Here is a 17917-nt window from a genome sequence, read left to right as displayed (position 1 = left end):
ACTCTCATCCCAAAAACAAGAAATGCCTGATGTGATTCTGAATAACCAAGAGCTTATGTGTGTGGACTCTGTCAAGTTTCTTGGCATATGGCTTGAAGAAAATCTTAAGTGGGAGACTCACACAAATTATATCCCAAAAAAGCTATCAACTGTGTGTTACACTTTAAGGATACTCAAAAAATCGGTCACAAAATCTGTTCTCATACATGTATATTATGCTTACTTCCATTCTACATTACAGTATGGAATCATATTTTGGGGGAACTCACCTGGAGGTAGATATATTTTCAAAATGCAAAAAAAGGCAATACGCATAATATGTAATCTAAGACATAACGAATCATGCAGACAACATTTCAAAACAAATGGCATTATGACACTGCCCTCTGCTTACATTTATAATATCGTCTCATTTGTCAAGTCATACCTGTTAAACAATGACTGCACACTAAAATTCAATGGAGATACTCATAATTATGCAACAAGGCAGCAATCTGACCTACATATGATTCAGTCTAGAACTACCTGCTACCAAAAAAGTGTTTTAAATGTTGGGGTACAAATGTATAATAATTTACCAAATGAAATCAAAGCAACAAAGAACCCAAGAGCCTTCACACATAAGTTAAAAAAATATCTCTTGGACCATTGCTTTTATGCAGTTGATCATTTTTTTGAAAGGGGTTAAAATTGTAAACAATTTTATGATAAATGTTCAATTAGGTCTCAAAATTATATACTGTGCATGTCTATTAAATATACAGGATTATTATATACTGTGCATGTCTATGAAATACACTGGACTACTTTACTATTACATTTGTATTGGCTGTTTGTATTTTACCATACAACATTTGTATTTACTGTTTTGTTAAAGATAGCTAACTTCCTCATTACAAAATAATGTAAAATTAATTTATTAAAAATTACTTGCAAATATGTTCTCTTGACCTGTCCAATATCGTATGTACAACCTTACAATTCTATGATTTGCATTAACTGTTTTGTTTAAGATAGATTATTTCCTTGCTACAAAATAATGTAAAAATTAATAAAAAAAATTACTTGTAAATAGCTTTCTTGACCTGTCCAATATCATATGTACAGCTGTACAATACTATGATTGCCTGGATCAATTAAAATACAATACAATACAATACATGCCAACACCAAAATCTTCACACTGGCAAGAAACCTTAATTCAACATTGTTCAGCAATTTTGCATGAAATATTTGCAAATTATACACACAAATATCCTTTCTGAATCAGTTACCTATTAGCGAAAACTGTATCATAATCCTCATCTACCCAGATACCTGCAAATGTGAACGTAACAACTACAGCGATGTGGATTTACGCTGGGCTAACATTGAATCTGCCTGGCGGATTAATGACAGGTTGTTCTTGAGCCAGCCTGTTAATGTATTTTACATCTATGGTGTTCTTTAATAACTAAAGTCTGTATTTTATGTTCAGTGTTTGGTAATACACACCTGTGTGTGGTTTCTCTGTATGTTGTTGTTTTTGTTGTATGTGCTTTGTATTGAACTGGTACCTAATAAACCATGTGTATTTCCAAGAATGCAAATATTCGTTTACTAACAAAATTTCAGCAGATTATGAGCCCAGGTGCCTGTTAAAAGGACACTTGTATGAAAATAATAACGTAACTCTGTGCGAAAAGTTTTTAAAGTTATCTCCAAGAAGACTTTTTTGAAGTTGTTAATTCCACGCAACCAATGCTGGATTCAATGAGAATTATCAACATCGGACTTCTGGAAGGCAAAACAAATTGGGAAACCTGGAAATACAAAAGAAGTATTTGTCTGCGAGGAATTCCTGGCGCACATGATGTTGTGGTTCAAATGGCTCTGAGCACTATGGGACTTAACTTCTGAGGTCATTAGTCCCCTAGAACTTAGAACTAGTTAAACCTAACTAACCTAAGTACATCATACACATCCATGCCCGAGGCCGGATTCGAACCTGCGACCGTAGCGGTCTCGCGGTTCCAGACTGCAGCGCCTAGAACTGCACGGCCACTTCGTCCGGCTGATGTTGTGGAAGGCAGGTTAGTGAAACCTAGTATTCATTCAGAAAGTGCTACTGTTGAGCAAAGGGCGATCTACAAAAGTGCATTACAAGATTTTAACAAAGCAGACAGCAACGCTCTATTTGTTTTGACTACAAATATGTCGTAAGAAACTTTGCAGAAAATAATGTGTCTAAATACAGCGTGTGAAGTGTGGACAGAATTACGCAAAATATTTGATGGTGTCTCTGAAGACAAAGTTTACAACCTTTGTTTGCAGTTCCTTAGTTACAAAAAGGCTCGTGAAGATGATATTGCGACACATCAGCCTATTTCCAAACTGAAAAATTTGTGGAGTGAATTGAAACAGGAAATGGCTAAAGATATGGTAAATAACTCAGAAATGACTGATTTGTTTTTGCCTTGTAAAATATTAGGTGCACTACCAGAAGACAATTTTTTCGTTTAAATCTAGTTGGATGCTAATGTCTAGAAATGACAGAACAATTTATAATTTAACAAATCAACTGTTTGCATATGAAAAAGCTTTGAGTACAAAGGAGGATGATTTTAGTAAACACGAAGCCGCCACTACAGATTCATCAAGGCTATTATTTCAGCAAGTAAATCCAATGGAGAGAAAGTAGAAAAAGAGATTAATATGAAATTACTGCAAGTAATGCAACCATGCAATTAAAGTGTGCAGAAAGTGGGCAGCTGATGGCAAACCTCCAAAACCAGATTCCACAGATACAAATATGCTACTTCTTGCTGTGACATCTTCTGTGATGAACTCTGAATGTAGAAATGAGGACTAGTACATAGACAATGGTGCAACAAGTCATATTACAAATGATAGGAATTGTTTCAACACATTTCAGCCTTTTCTACCAAAACATTTAGGTACTACAGCTAATGGTGACATAATTGAAGCAACTGGAATAGGTTCAATAGACATTGAAACAGGAGTTGCAGGAAAATGGAACAGAATTACCTTCACAGATGTATGGTATGCACCTCAGATTCACAAGAATCTATTCTCTGTTCTTGCAGCATAGAATAAACATCCAGAAAGTAAAGTCACATCAACTGCAGAAGTTCGTCATCTTGATAATGTCACTAGATTGGTAGGTGTCCGTGATTGCTTTCGAGGCCTTTTTAAACTTTCTGCAATAAATGTGAAACCTAGCTCCCTCAGTGAAGTTAATGCCACTCACAGGGACAATACATTGCAGCTTTATCATGAAAGATTTGGACAACAGGACAAGTGGCATGTGAAGCCTGTATTTCGTAGCGAGTTAAATATTGAGGTGGAAATGGACAGTGAACCTTGTGAAGGCTGTATTTACGGCAAGGCTCATCGATTACCATTTGGCACCAGAAAAAGGACAGCAGAACCAGGTGAGCTTATTCACGCTGATGTATGTGATCCGTTACAAGTACCTTCTGTGTCAGGGCACTGGTCTTTTGTTCTTTTCAAAGATGATTGTACATAGTTTAGGGCAACATATTTCATATGAGAAAAGTCTGGAGTTGCAGAAAAGTTAAGGCAGTTCATAGCTGAAGCAAAAGCTGCTGAACATACCACCAAGGAACTTCAGAGTGCTAATGGAAAAAAATTGACAACAAACAAGCAAAAGAGATTCTTCACAAAGAGGGTATAATTCAATGCCTCACAATGCCATACACTTCAGAACAAAATGGGTGCAGTGAAAGAGAGCACCGCACATTTGTGGAAACTGCCACAGCCATAATGCATGCACATGGAAACATTCCACAGAAACTTTGGGCGAAGATGGTGAACACTGCAACCTACATTCTGAACCGAACAGGGCATTTCCGTATTCCAGGAACATCTCCATATGAACTGCGGTATGGAAAGAAGCCAAGACTGAAACATCTGTGGGTGATAGACTCCACCTGCTATGGTCATATTCCAAAACAACAGAGAAGGAAAATGGACCGAAAAGCACTGAAAGGTGTCCCTATTTCGATATGATAACAGTGAGGGTTACAGAGTTTATTGTGGAGAGGTGTGCAAACTCATTAGGTCACGAGATGTCATCTTTGAGGAGAGGCAACTGAAGAGTGAGAAAAGCTCAACTCTTCCAGTGAATGTTTTCAATCATCAGGATCCAGCACCTGAAACTGAAGACCAGTATGGTATTGATAGTGAGAATAAATAGGATGGCAGTTCCTTGGATGCAGGTGAATACCCTTACGAGGAAGATCAGGAAGACATAAGTGGAGAAGCTTTACCATGTCTGCATGATCGGTTAACCCTCAGACTTCCACAAAAATTTAATGATTATGTAATGCACCTCTCAATATCTTTCCAGGAACCAGAAACATACAGTGATGCCATGAAGTCTGTTCAAAACGATTTCTCGAAGAAAGCCATGGATTCTGAAATAAAAGCTCTTCAAGAAAATAAAACTTGGGATCTGGTTGACCAACCATATGGAAAGAGGGCCATTCCTAATAGATGGGTGTATAAAGTTAAAACAAATGCTGATGGCTCAGTCAATAAATTCAAGGCAAGACTGGTGATTAAGGATTATTCACAGCAGAGAGGAGTTGACTATGACCAGATGTTCAGTGCTGTAGCTAGACTGTCTACCACCTCAAGCACTACTAAGTGTTGCTGAGTGAGAGCATGAAACTTTTACAAATTGATGTTTCAACTGCTTTTCTTTGTGGTGATTTAAAAGAAACCATTTATATGCAACAACCTGAAGGATGTGATGATGGGTCTGGGAGAGTATGCCACTTGTGAAAAGACTATACAGACTGAAAGAGGCTCCGCATTGCTGGACTGAGAAGTTCAGTAATCATCTCACTAAATTGGGCTTCCAGAGGAGTGAAGCTGATCCTTGTCTTTTCATGAGACAGAAAGGCTCTAAGAATATATTCCTTGTGCTTTATGTTGATGATGGTCTGACTGCAGCTTACAGTGAACAGGAACTTAAAGACATTGTCAATGATTTAAGAGAAGAGTACCTGTATCATTTTTCTTAGGTCTGAAAATTGACCAACAAGAATGTGGAACTGTATGTGTAAGTCAGACTCATTACACAGAGAAAATACTAGAGCAATTCAACATGAAGAACTGCAAGGCTGTAACTGCACCCATTATAAAGGACAATGATACAGCAGAAAGTCCTTGCATCTCTGAATTTCCATACAGGCAAGCTGTTAGAGAACTGATGTTTCTGATATGTGGGACATGTGCTGACATTGCATATGCTGTCAGTGTTGTATCAATAAATCTTGAAAAACCAAGAGATTGTGATGTAGTGGAAGTTAAAAGAATCTTACGATATATGAGAAGCACAACAAATTATGGACTTATATATAAAAACAATTCTAAGAAGCAGGTTTTAGAGTGTTATAGTGATGCTGACCATGGTGGTGATCTTGGCTCTGGGCGCTCAATGTCAGGTATTCTTTGTCTGTATTCTGGGGCACCTGTCTCCTGGATTAGTCAAAGACAATCTTCTGTTGCCATATCCACAACTGAAGCCGAGGTTGTGGCTGCCAGTGAAGCTGCTTGGGAAGTTGTCTGGATCATGATTTTGCTGACAGAATTGGATCAGTTGGAGGCAACACCAGTTCTGCAGGTTGACAACAAAGCTACTATCTGGCTGGCGCAGAATCCCGAGTTTCACCAAAGAACGAAGCATATTCGTATAAGGCATTTCTTTGTTCATGAACTAATTAGTGCTGGTAAAATCACAGTTGCAAAAGTAGACACAGAAGAATAACTTGCTGATATACTAACAAAGCCACTATTTTCCATTAGATATCAGTATTTGTGTAATAAGATTGTACTTTCCAAGTTATTAAATAAGGGAGTGTGCTGATGTATTTTACATCTTTGGTGTTCTTTAATAACTAAAGTCAGTATTTTATGTTCAGTGGTTGGTAATACCCACCCAGGTGTGGTTTCTCTGTACATTGTTGTTGTTGTTATACATGCTTTGTGTTGAACCAATACCTAATAAACCATGTATATTTCCAAGTATGCAAATATTCATTTTCTAACAATATCTCAGCACAGTCAGCCCCATTGTGGCTTTTAGGTGGTTTTCTATACCTCATAAGGTGAATACAAGACAGTTCACTTCTTCTGCCTCAACTACATGCCATGCTAAAATATACACCACATCCCCGCATTTACTTTACAAACAGATACTCATAGATAAAATGTTCCCGTCCTGGACTTATTAATCACTTGCTCAAATCCAGCATCAGCATCAAAATCGGTATAGCAGTTTCTCAGATTAGCTCATACTTACAGACAGGAATTGCTGAGTGGGACCTTAAATTATATTTTTAAAGTATTTTTGTGTGAAAGTGTGTTTCATTTACAAAACATATGGACAAGACATTTGTAATCTGTACTTCCTCTACTACCAGTTTATTATGCAGTTGAGTTGTACTCACCTCTGTGACGATCGTCCAGTGTCATGCCATGGCTCCTTTGTGGGTAAAGAGTCCTCTCTGAAACACACAGAAAATCTCAGCCAACCATCAAAAACAGTATCTGGAGAAATAATTTAAAAAAGGGATGAATAAATTTGGTAATTTAAGTTGTTAATGCTTCTAAAAATGACAGCTGTTTCCTTGCAAGTGGTGAGCTTGTCATGTCCACACTACAATGAGTCAGTTCTTTTCCTCAAATGTCTTCTATATCTCCTAACAGTAACAGAAATTAATAAAACCATTTCTCAGTAACAGAAGAATGGAATCTCTCAGAACAGTAATCCAAAACAGAACTCACCATCCCACAAGAGAAACAGGCAGGTTTCAGATACTAATTACAGTTACTGATTACAGACCTGGTAACCTGATAGATCAAATCACACCACCTGCACATAAAATAATAGATGCACAAAAAGAATACAAGTCAGACACAGTAGACCAACTAAACTGTAAACAAAAAAATACTGTCTGAAGACACTTACAATTTGACTGAAGCACCCCATCACTTCAATAAAAAGTCAGCAGGAGCAGCAATACAATGAAACCATGGGGCTGGGACTCCCCAAAGAAGACAGAAAAAGGTACAAATTGGCATTTAATAACAAAACAACCAAAAGGGTGGGAAACATCAGAACAAATAAAGCTGTACAAGCAACATATAGAACAAATAATGCACCGCAAAACATGATAATGAGACATGCACTCAAGACTCAGAACAGAACATGCATATGACATAACCTGTAAATTCTTATACATGATGTTAACACACTTTCGAATAAAATGTCGAAGACAAGAAATAGGGGACAAGTGAAAAAATAGCGTCAACTCCTAAAACCACTAAAAATTTAAGGTACACACTGCACCTCACAACCATAGCAGTAGAAACATAATTACTCAATGACTAACAAACATGCATCTACAGATTCCTGAAAGTGTGACACACTGTCATCGACGAAACTGACTGAAAATACCTTTAACACTTTCCTTTCATTTGACCAACCCGCCACCTATATTTTCTAACACTAGTCATAGCTAAGTCATGATTCTGGGCACTAGAAAAATAAAACATGACACAGACATCACCATACTTTTAATTCCTCAATAATAAATTCTGTTTTCTAATTATTTAAGATAAACTTCATGATTTTACACTTTTGACAGTGCTGCATTGGAGTCTGCTGCATTTTCATGATGTTATGGAACTTTCGTTAAATACTAGATATACAGAAAAGTGGGAGGTATGAAATGATACCTTGTGTAACTCCTGTTTAAAACATAGTAATATTATAATTACAAACCTACCTGCACTGCATTGTACTTTGACAGTAACATAACTATCAAATAATGAATTCTCTATTATCAGATTGAATTCCACACCGAATGTTGTAATGAGGTTTTCAAGTTGTATTTAGTATGTTTTTGTAATTAATTATCTCATCAGATCTACAATGTACTACATACTGTAAGATGCAAATACAACTGTTTCAGTCAGAGTGGGCCTGCTATTGAACAGATTTCGTTTATCTCGGGTAACTGAGATACTGAATCAGAAAATCACTTATCGGGAACTGACTGCACCTTCCTTGCTAGGGATAACCGATGATAGATACAGTGACACTGGGAAGCCATTACAGTCAATATATTTGTCTCCATTAGAGTTCATCACACAGTAGTATCAGTTTTCAACTGGCACATCAGTGATGAAGGCAGCTACAAAGATAATGGAAAATGTGCAAGTAAATAACAAAAAGAAGAAAGGCTAAGCACACCAAGGTGCATTCACTGTAATTACAAGCACTTTAAACTTCTCTACAGTTCTTAAATACTGTACGACACAAAATCATTTGTTACTGGAGAAGTGATTCATAGTAACACAGAGACGAAGCACACTGCTCTCGGTTGCCACAGCAACACATACCTTTACATGAAAATATGCCCGTGAGTTGTATTTACTTCATGAGTCCAAAACAAAAATTTTCCACTTGTTATATTTACTTCACACGTTAGTCAATGGCTTTTAGCATGACATCCTGTGGCACTAATAGGAGGCATGAGTAACTGCACTGTTCCTAGTGCCTAACTGCATGAGTGTCTATAATCCGGAAACGATGAGTGGTACACAGGTTGGGTCACATGATGTGCACCGCTTGCACCTTTGGAGACACGTTATTGGAATCCGTTAGATTTTTTTTACCTGTATTATAACTAAAGTGTTATCATAGCATGCAGTTACAAGGCAGTGGTGCATTGAAGACTGATACCAAAAGTCACTCTTTGTACAATTCGTTACACCAAAATGTGAGTTAACAACACATTGGCTGTAAAAATTGTTTATGAGATCCTAAGTTGAATATTATATTGCTCATAAAATTATGTAGCTTTCAAATATTAGTGCCTGTTCCACATGAGTTATAGTAACATGCTGGCTGCCTCATGGTAGCACCACTCCAGTGCAGTCCATGCAGGGGCAACTGACTTTAGCATAAAAATTACTGAGTTGGCAATCGCATCTCTTTAGCACAGGTTTGCATGAACAAAATATTCTATTCAACCTTTACCAATATGTCCTTTAACACCCTATAAATATTAAATCTGTGCCATAAAAACTGCTCTTATCAGTCGAATCTCTTATCCAACTTGCTCATAGGGATGCTTACGATGAAACTGGTAACTAGTGCTAGCCACCTGGTAGTGACAGCTCATGCCATCCTGTTGACAGCACCTTCCACCATCTACTGCTAATGGTACCTCACACTAGACTGATGCTGCAGCTGGACAGCCTTACTTACTTCCAAGGAATTCGACCGTTCATTGTTACATGCCTACAACAAAATCTTCACGCTGGCAAGAAACCTTAATTCTACATAGTTTACCAGTTTTGCACAAAATATTTGTAAATTATACAGACACAAACATTCTTTCTGAAACACGTACCTATTAGCAATAACTGTATCATATCTTCATCTGTCCAGGTACCTACTAATGTTAATGTGACAACTACAGCTACGTGGTCTTGGGGTGGCAAACACTGAATTTCCCTGACAGATTAATGACAGGTGGTCCATAAGCTGGCCAGCCTCATTGTGATTTTTAAGTTGAATTCCACTTCTCATAAGGTGAATACCAGGCCAGTTCACTTCTTCTGCCTCAAATACATGCTATGCTAACATTTACATCACATCCCCACATTTACTTTACAAACAGACACACTAGATAAAGTGTACCTTTCCTAGACTTATGAATCAATTACTCAAATCCAGCACCAGCATTGAAATCGCTATAGCAGTTTCTGAGATTACTTCAAACATATAGATAGGAATTGCTGATTGGGATGTTACATTATGTTTTTATAGTATTTTTCTGTGAAAGTGTGTTTCATCAACAAAACATATGGACAACACATTTGTAATGTGTACTACTTCTTTTAGCAGTTTACTATGCAGTCGAATTGTACTCACCTCCATGAAGATCGTCCAGTGTCATGCTGTGGCTCCTTCCTGGACAAAGAGTCCTCTCTGAAACATACATAAAATGTCAGTTACCTGTGACAAAAACTGAACATAAACTAATAGATGCACAAAAAGAGTAAAAGACAGACACAGAAGACCAAGTGTACTGTAAACAAAAAGAAAACTGTCCGAAGGCACTTACAATTTGACTGAAGCACCCCAGCACTTTAATAAAAAGACAGCAGGAGCTGCAAGTTGTAGAAACCACACAACTGGGACTCCTCAAAGAAGTCAGAAAAAGGCACAAACTGACATTTAATAAAAAATAAATAAACCACAGGCTAGCAAACATCCGAAAAAATAATGCTGTACAAACAAAATATAGAAAAAATAGTGCATTGCAAAACAGGATAATGAGACATGCACTGAAGACACAGCACAGCACAGCACATGTATATGACATAACATGTAAATTCTTATAAATGACATAAACAAACTTTGGATAAAATTTTTATAATGAGGAAGTTAAAAAATAAGAGAAGAGTGAAAAATACTGTCAACTCAAAACACCACTAAAAATGTAAGGTACACACTGACCCTCACAACCATGGTGATAGAAACATAATTACTCAATGGCTAAGGAACACATACCTCCAGATTTCTGAATGTGTGACATTCTGTTGTTGACAAAAGTGACTGAAAAAACCTTTGACACTTTCTTTTCATTTGACCAACACACCACCTTGGTTGTCTAATCTGCGTCGTGGATTAATGACAGGTGGTCCTGGAGCCATCCGGCCTCATTCTGACTCTTAGGCTGTTTTCCACATCTCATAAGGTGAATATCAGTCCAGTTAATTACTTCTCCCCCAATACATGCTGCGCTAACAATTACACCACATTCTCACACTTACATTATAAGAAGACTCTCTGGATCAATGTTCCTGTCCTGGGCTCCTTAATAACTTACTCAAATCCAGCATCAGTATTAAAATCGGTATAGCAGTTTCTGAGATTACTTCAAACATATACGTAGGATTTTTTGAGTAGGAATTTACATTGTGTTTTTATAGTAGTTTTGTGTGAAAGTGTGTTCCATTAACAAAACATATGCAACACACATGTGTAATGTGCACTTACCAGTTTATTATGCATTTGAATTGCACTCACCTCTGTGAAGATCGTCCAGTGTCATGTCGTGGCTCCTTCCTGGACAAAGGGTCCCCCCTGAAACATACAGAAAATATCAGTCACCTGTGAAAACCTATATCTGGAGAAATAATTTAAAAGGGGGATGAATAATTTCAGAAATTTAAGTTGAAAACCCTTCTAAAAACAGTCACTGTTTCCTTGCAAATGTTGAGCTTGTCATGTCATTAACACAATGTGCCAGTTCCTTTCCTTTAATTTCTTCTAGCTCTCCCAACAATAATGTAATTCAATAAGACTATTCCTCAGTAACAGAGAATGGCATCTCTCAGAACAGTCATCCACAACAGAATTAACAGTCCTACAAAAGAAACAGACAGGTTTCAAATATTAATTACTGTTATTGAAAACCGACCAACTGACCTGATAGACCAAATCACAAGAACTGAACATAAACTAATACACGCACAAAAAGAATACAAGTCAGACACAGTAGACCAACTGAACTGTGAACAAACACTAAACTGTAAGAAAACACTTACAATTTGACTGAATCGTCCCATCACTTTAATAAAAAGACAGCAGGAGCAGCAAGTCACAAAAACCATAGAGCTGGGACTCCCCAAAGAAGTCACAAAAATGTAAAAAATGCATTTAGTAGCAAAATAACACACAGGGTGGCAAAAATCAGGACAAACAATGCTGTACAAGCAACATATAGAATAAATAATACACTACAAAACATGACAATGAGACATGCACTGAAGACCCAGCACAGCACATGAGTATGAGATAACCTGTAAATTCTTATAAACAACGTTAAAAAACTTTTGATTAAGATATTTGAAAAGCCAAAGAGGAAATTCAGAAAAAGTGAAGAAATATTGTTAACTCTTAAAAGAATAAAAAATTCAAGTTACACATTGCACCTCACAACCATGGTGGTAGAAACATAATAACTCACAGATTTCATAAAGTACGACATTTTGCCTTTGACGAAAGTGACTGCAAATACCTTCAACACTTTCTTTTCATTTGACCAACCGACCACCAAGGGCAGCTAAACATTGTCATGGCTGAGTCACCAATCAGGCCACTAGAAAAATAAAATGTGACAAAGACAGCTGCCTACTTTTAATTCCTCAATAATAAATTCAGTCTTCTAATTATTTAAGATAAACTTCATGATTTTTGTCATTTTTACACTTTTGACAATACAGCACTGTAGTCTGCTGCATTTTCATGATGTTGTGGAACTTTGGTTAAATACTATAAGTACTAATTATCCAGAAGAGCAGGAGGTGTCAAATGATATCTGGTGTAACTCCTGCTTAAAATAATCGTTATCTTATAATAACAAATGTACTTGCACTGCATTCTACTTTGGTAGTAAAATAACCCTCAAATGATGAATTCTCTTATTTTGGATTGAATTCCACACTGAAACATGTAATGAGGTCATCAACATGTATTTAGTATTGTTTTGCTGTTAATTGTCTCATTGGATGGACAATGTACTTTATACTGTAACACGCAAATACAATTGTTTCTTTCCAAGTGGTCCTGCTAATGAACAGATGACGTATATCTGGGGCAACTCAGATACTGAATTAAAAAGTCACTTATAGGATATTGATGGCAATTTAATTGCTAGAGACAACCGACAATAACTACAGTGATGCTAAGAGGCAATTACTGTGAAAATACCTCTCTCCATTAGAATTTATCACACAGCAGTATCAGTTGTCAACTTGTGCATCAGTGATGAAGGTAGCTACAGAGATAACAGAAAATGTGAAAGTAAATAATAAAATGATGAAAAGTCCAAGAACACCAAAGCATGTTCGATCTAATTACAAACACCCTAAACTTCTCTACAGTCCTTAAAAGCCATACAACACAAGTATGATTTGTTACTGGGACAGAGACTCACTGTAACACAGAGAAAAATCACAGTGCTCTCGGTTGCCAGAGAACCACAGACCTTTACATGAAAATATGCCCAAGAGTTATATTTACTTCATGTGTCCAAAAAAGAAAATTTTCCACGAGCTATATTTACTTCATGTGGTAAACAATGGCTTTCAACATAACATTTTCTGGCACTAATATGAGATGTGATAACTGCACCATTTCGTATGCCTTACTGCATGAGTGTCCAAAATTCGGAAGCGACAACCAGTATACAAGTCGCTTCACATGACATGCACCGCTCGCTCCTTTGGAGACTCGTAATTGGATTCCATTCTATTTTGTTGACCTGTATTATAACTACTGTGTTATCATAGACTGCCATTACAAGGCAGTGCTGCACTGAAGACTGATAACAAAACTCTCTCTTTCTACAATTAATTGCAACAAAATGTCAGTAAAAAACACCTTCGCTGTAAAAATTACTATCAGATCCTAAGTTGAGTAACATACTACTCATAATAGTGTGCATTACTCAAACCTGGCTGTAGTTTTTGGATTTTAGTGTCCATTCTACATGAGCAATAGTAAGATGCTGGGTGCCTCCTGTGGAACCAGTACAGTCAAGTACACCAAAGAGCAACTGACTTTAGCATGAAAATTGCTCAGTTGATGGTCGCATCTCTTTAGCACAGACTACCATGAACGAAATATTGTATTGGGCCGTTATCAGTATGTTGCTTCCAACCTCTTAAATATTAAATCTGTGCCATTACAGCTCCTCTTATCAGTTGAATCTCTTAACCAAACTTGCACTTTGTGTTATTTAGGGTGCAACTGGTAACTTGTGCTAGCCACCCAGTAGTGACAGCTAATGCCCTCCTGTAGACAGCACTTTCCAACATCTCTTGCTAATGGTACCTCACACTACACTGATCCTGCAGTTGGACACCTTTCCTTACTTCCAAGGAATTCGCACATTCATTGTTACATGCTAACACCAAAATCTTCACACTGGCAAGAAAACTTAATTGAACACAGTTCAGTAATTCTGCATGAAATATTCCAATATATACACACACACATTCTTTCCAAATCCGTTACCTAGTAGCAAAAACTGTTTCATAATCCTCAATTACCCAGGTACCTGCACTTTTTAATGTGACAACTACAGCGACGTGGATTTATGCTGGGCCAATACTGAATCTGAGTGGTAGATTAATGACAGGTGTTCCTTCTAGGTTGTTTTCCACATCTCATAATGTGAATAGCACGCCAGTTCACTTCCTCTGCATCAAATACCTGCTATGCTGCCATTTACACCACATTCTCACATTTACACTACACACAGACACTCTGAATAAAATGTTCCTTTCCTGGACTCTTTAATCACGTACTCAAATCTAGCATCAGTATCAAAATCGCTATAGCAGTTTCTGAGATTGCCTCACACATAGAGACAGGAACTGCTGAGTGGGACCATACATTGTGTTTTTATAGTAGTTTTGTGTGAAAGTGTGATCCATTATCAAAACATACGCAGTACACATTTGTAATGTGCACTTCTTCTATTACCAGTATATTACACAGTTGAATTGTACTCACCTCCATGAAGATCGTCCAGTGTCACGCCATGGCTCCTTCCTGGACAGAGAGTCCTCCCTGAAACATACAGAAAATCTCAGTCACCTGTGAAAAACAATATCTGGAGGAAGAATTTAAAAAGGGGATGAATTATTTCATCCTTGCAGATGTTGAACTTTTCATGTCAGGAACAAAGTGTGCCAGATCCGTTCCTTGAATGTCCTCTAGCTCTCCCAACAATAATACAATTCAATAAGACCATTCCTCAAAAACAGAGAAGGGCATCTCTCAGAATAGTCATCCACAACAGAACTACCTGTCTTACAAGAGAAACAGGCAAGTTTCATATACTAATTACTGTTATTGATAACCGGCCAACTAAGCTGATAGATCAATTCACAAGAACTGAACATAAACTAATAGATGCACAAAAAGAATATAAGTCAGACACAGTAGACCAACTGAACTGTAAACAAACACAAAACTGTCCGAAGACACTCACAATTTGAATGAAGCACCCCATCACTTTAATAAAAAGCCAGCAGGAGCAGCAAGTCACAGAAACCATGGAGCTGAGACTCACCAAAGAAGTCACGAAAAGGCACGAACTGACATTTAATAACAAAATAACCCACAGGGTGCCAACCATCAGAACAAACAATGCTGTACAAGCAACATATACAATAAAAGGTCCACTTCCAAACATGATAATGAGACATGCACTGGAGACTCAGCACATCACATGAGTATGACATAACCTGTATATTCTCATACACAACAGAATATTTTCCATTAGTTATATTTACTTCACGTGGAAGTCAATGGCTTTTAGCGTGACATCCTGTGGCACTAATAATAGGTGCGGGAAACTGCAACATTCCGTCTGCCTCACTGCATGAGTGTCTAAACGTCAGAAGTGACAACAGGTATTCAGGTCGGATCACATGATGTGCACTGCTCGCTTATTTGGAGACACGTTATTGGATCCCTCACACAGGGTGAGTCACCTAACATTACTGCTGGATATATTTCGTAAACTACATCAAATACTGACGAATCGATTCCACATACTGAACGTGAGGAGAGGGGCTAGTGTAATTGGTTAATAAAACCATACAAAAATATACGGAAGTATGTTTTTTAAAACAAACCTACGTTTTTTTTAAAATGGAAACCCATTAGTTTTGTTAGCACATCTGAACATATAAACAAATACGTAATCAGTGTCGTTTGTTGCATTGTAAAATGATAATTACATCCGGAGATATTGCAACCTAAAGTTGACGCTTGAGTACCGCTCCTCTGCTGTTCGATCGTGTGTATCGGAGAGCACCGAATTACGTAGGGATCCAAAGGGAACGGTGATGGACCTTAGGTACAGAAGAGACTGGAACAGCACATTACCACATTACATCCACATGCTAACACCTTCTTATTGGTCTTTTTCACTGACGCACATGTACATTACCATGAGGTGTGAGGTACACATACACACGTGGTTTCCGTTTTCAATTATGGAGTGGAATAGAGTGTGTCCCGACATGTCAGGCCAATAGTTGTTCAATGAGGTGCCCATCATTTGCTGCAAACAATTGCAATCTCTGGCGTAATGAATGTCGTACACGCCGCAGTACATCTGGTGTAATGTCGCTGCAGGCTGCCACAATACGTTGTTTCATATCCTCTGGGATTGTAGGCACATCACAGTACACATTCTCCTTTAACGTACCCCACAGAAAGAAGTCTAGAGGTGTAAGATCAGGAGAATGGGCTGGCCAATTTATACATCCTCCACGTCCTATGAAACACCTGTCGAACATCCTGTCAAGGGTCAGCCTAGTGTTAATTGCGGTTTGTGCATGTGCACCATCATACTGATACCACATACGTCGGCGCGTTTCCAGTGAGACATTTTTGAGCGACATTGGCAGATCATTCTGTAGAAACGCGATGTATGCTGCAGCTGTTTGGGCCCTTGCAATGAAGTGAGGACCAATGAGGTGGTCGCCAATGATTCCGCACCATACATTTACAGTCCACGGTAGCTGTCGCTCTACCTGTCTGAGCCAGCAAGGATTGTCCACGGACCAGTAATGCATGTTCCATAGATTCAATGCCCCATGGTTTGTGAAACCCGCTTCATCCGTAAACAGGTAGAACTGCAATGCAGAATTGCACTCGATGATTAAAGTCATCACCATGTAATTGCTGATGTAGCGACACATGAAACGGGTGAAAGCGGTGACGATGCAGTATGGGCATGACACTACTTTAACTCAGTCCACCGGCTCTCGCAGTGTCCCATGTACTCATGTGTGGGTTCATGGCAACAGTAGCTAACACACCAACTGCACCCACTTCTCCTGTGACGGGCCTGTTACAGACCCGTTTGCGTGCTACGACCATACCTGTTGCATATAGTTGGCGGTAGATGTTTTGCAATGTGCGGCATGTTGGATGCTCTCTGTCTGGGTACCGTTCTGTCTGCATACACCCTGCAGGCTTCAGCTGCATTTCGTCGACACTTGCCATAGATGAGTATCATCTCCGCCTTTTCAGGGTTCGAATACACCATGGTCACAGTTCCTACAACACTACACTGTCACAGACATCTGGTAACACGGTGTACTATGGTTGGTCTGTGTGCGGAGATGAATGCAGAATAACAATAGCAGCAAGAGCTACATGCAGACACTGCGACAGCTAGACCAAACCACAACAGTGCACTACAGCCACACTTGTAAACACGGTCGTCATCGTAAACATGTCACTGCAGATGCTGTTTGCCAACCGTGGCCCGTGTTTGTTACAACACGCAACTGAACGCCAGACCTTTCAAGCATCAACTTTAGGTTACAATATCTCCGGATGTAATTAACATTTTACAATGCAACAAACGGCACTGATTACGTATTTGTTTATATGTTCAGATGTGATAACAAAACTAACGTGGTTCTATTTTAAAAAATGTAGGTTTGTGTTAAAAAACATACTTCCGTGCATGTATGTATGGTTTGTATTAAACAGTTACACACATTCGGTCTATGGAATCGGTTCATCAGTATTTGATGTGGTTTACGAAATATATCCAGTGGTAACATTAGGTGACTCACCCTGTATATTGTTGACCCGTATTATAACTATTGGGTTATCACAGCATGCAATTACAAGGCAGTGGTGCATTGAAGACTGATACCAAAAGTCATCCTTTGTACAATTCATTACAACAAAATGTCAGTTAACAACACATTGGCAGCAAATATTGCTTATTAGATCCTAAGCTCAGTAATATACTACTCGTAATAA

This window comes from Schistocerca serialis, chromosome 3 (genome assembly GCF_023864345.2).
Source record: "Schistocerca serialis cubense isolate TAMUIC-IGC-003099 chromosome 3, iqSchSeri2.2, whole genome shotgun sequence".
Lineage (NCBI taxonomy): Eukaryota > Metazoa > Arthropoda > Insecta > Orthoptera > Acrididae > Schistocerca > Schistocerca serialis.
The sequence above is the reverse complement of the archived record's forward strand: the minus strand, read 5'-3'. Positions refer to the sequence as shown.